Source organism: Triturus cristatus, chromosome 4_1 (genome assembly GCF_964204655.1).
Source record: "Triturus cristatus chromosome 4_1, aTriCri1.1, whole genome shotgun sequence".
Taxonomy (NCBI): domain Eukaryota; kingdom Metazoa; phylum Chordata; class Amphibia; order Caudata; family Salamandridae; genus Triturus; species Triturus cristatus.
The window spans coordinates 120,739,804-120,742,303 of NC_140585.1; the positions used below are offsets into that span (position 1 = coordinate 120,739,804).

General features: G+C 34.8%; 4 non-coding genes across 4 annotated transcripts in view; all 4 read left to right on the top strand.

The window, feature by feature from the left end:
- Nucleotides 1-65, top strand: part of TRNAD-GUC (transfer RNA aspartic acid (anticodon GUC)) — a 72-nt gene extending 7 nt beyond the window's left edge. Inside the window, exon 1 of the tRNA in view lies at nt 1-65. This exon is cut by the window's left edge and continues 7 nt beyond it. This is a non-coding gene — a tRNA (tRNA-Asp).
- Nucleotides 66-713: 648 nt separating this feature from the next.
- Nucleotides 714-785, top strand: TRNAD-GUC (transfer RNA aspartic acid (anticodon GUC)). Its single transcript has one exon. It is a non-coding gene; the product is annotated as a tRNA-Asp (tRNA).
- A 648-nt stretch (nt 786-1,433) lies between these two features.
- Nucleotides 1,434-1,505, top strand: TRNAD-GUC (transfer RNA aspartic acid (anticodon GUC)). The gene has a single exon. It is a non-coding gene; the product is annotated as a tRNA-Asp (tRNA).
- A 656-nt stretch (nt 1,506-2,161) lies between these two features.
- Nucleotides 2,162-2,233, top strand: TRNAD-GUC (transfer RNA aspartic acid (anticodon GUC)). The gene has a single exon. It is a non-coding gene; the product is annotated as a tRNA-Asp (tRNA).
- The last annotated feature ends 267 nt before the right edge of the window (nt 2,234-2,500 follow it).

The window sequence follows — 2,500 nt, forward strand, 5'->3', positions numbered from 1 at the left end:
TAGTATAGTGGTCAGTATCCCCGCCTGTCACGCGGGAGACCGGGGTTCAATTCCCCGACGGGGAGACGATTCCTTTTATTCGCACAATTAAATAAAATGATGTACTTAATAACATTGTAAACTATATTTGTCATTATCCTTCTCTATTACGATTGAGATAAACGTTGAATTCAGTGATGGCCAAATTGCTTACAGATGTGTTAACTAAAAGTCAGAATATGCTCTGAATATTTCAATCTGCACAGACCATACCATCAAAAACAATTTACATCTGTAATCTAATGGAAAATGGAATGAAGCAGTGGGGAATCTTATGCTTCTGCTCAACTCTAGGGGCTGGATTTAGAAGTGGAGTGGATGCTTTTTGTTAGTAGTGACCCCTGGTGGTAAATGGTTATAAGCTGCAAATGTTAAAGTGAGCTGATTGTATATATATATATATATATATATATATATATATATATATATATACATATACATAGATAGATAGAAAGATAGATAGACAGATCGATAAATAGGTATTTATTTTAATCAATCATTTCTTATTAAAGCAGATTATTTTTGGCTAGGAATTTCTGATTTGTAATCATTTATGAAAAAAGATTGCTTCTCCTAACCAAAAGAAGCAAAGCTGCCTATTACAATACTGTGAATTGATTGAGGGCATGCCCTAACCTCATGGAGGTGAGCACTGTTGAACTGAAGCCAATATGTCCTCGTTAGTATAGTGGTCAGTATCCCCGCCTGTCACGCGGGAGACCGGGGTTCAATTCCCCGACGGGGAGACGATTCCTTTTATTCACACAATTAAATAAAATGATGTACTTAATAACATTGTAAACTATATTTGTCATTATCCTTGTCTATTACGATTGAGATAAACGTTGAATTCAGTGATGGCCAAATTGCTTACAGATGTGTTAACTAAAAGTCAGAATATGCTCTGAATATTTCAATCTGCACAGACCATACCATCAAAAACAATTTACATCTGTAATCTAATGGAAAATGGAATGAAGCAGTGGGGAATCTTATGCTTCTGCTCAACTCTAGGGGCTGGATTTAGAAGTGGAGTGGATGCTTTTTGTTAGTAGTGACCCCTGGTGGTAAATGGTTATAAGCTGCAAATGTTAAAGTGAGCTGATTGTATATATATATATATATATATATATATATATATATATATATATACATATACATAGATAGATAGAAAGATAGATAGACAGATCGATAAATAGGTATTTATTTTAATCAATCATTTCTTATTAAAGCAGATTATTTTTGGCTAGGAATTTCTGATTTGTAATCATTTATGAAAAAAGATTGCTTCTCCTAACCAAAAGAAGCAAAGCTGCCTATTACAATACTGTGAATTGATTGAGGGCATGCCCTAACCTCATGGAGGTGAGCACTGTTGAACTGAAGCCAATATGTCCTCGTTAGTATAGTGGTCAGTATCCCCGCCTGTCACGCGGGAGACCGGGGTTCAATTCCCCGACGGGGAGACGATTCCTTTTATTCACACAATTAAATAAAATGATGTACTTAATAACATTGTAAACTATATTTGTCATTATCCTTCTCTATTACGATTGAGATAAACGTTGAATTCAGTGATGGCCAAATTGCTTACAGATGTGTTAACTAAAAGTCAGAATATGCTCTGAATATTTCAATCTGCACAGACCATACCATCAAAAACAATTTACATCTGTAATCTAATGGAAAATGGAATGAAGCAGTGGGGAATCTTATGCTTCTGCTCAACTCTAGGGGCTGGATTTAGAAGTGGAGTGGATGCTTTTTGTTAGTAGTGACCCCTGGTGGTAAATGGTTATAAGCTGCAAATGTTAAAGTGAGCTGATTGTATATATATATATATATATATATATATATATATATATATATATATATATATACATATACATAGATAGATAGAAAGATAGATAGACAGATCGATAAATAGGTATTTATTTTAATCAATCATTTCTTATTAAAGCAGATTATTTTTGGCTAGGAATTTCTGATTTGTAATCATTTATGAAAAAAGATTGCTTCTCCTAACCAAAGGAAGCAAAGCTGCCTATTACAATACTGTGAATTGATTGAGGGCATGCCCTAACCTCATGGAGGTGAGCACTGTTGAACTGAAGCCAATATGTCCTCGTTAGTATAGTGGTCAGTATCCCCGCCTGTCACGCGGGAGACCGGGGTTCAATTCCCCGACGGGGAGACGATTCCTTTTATTCACACAATTAAATAAAATGATGTACTTAATAACATTGTAAACTATATTTGTCATTATCCTTCTCTATTACGATTGAGATAAACGTTGAATTCAGTGATGGCCAAATTGCTTACAGATGTGTTAACTAAAAGTCAGAATATGCTCTGAATATTTCAATCTGCACAGACCATACCATCAAAAACAATTTACATCTGTAATCTAATGGAAAATGGAATGAAGCAGTGGGGAATCTTATGCTTCTGCTCAACTCTA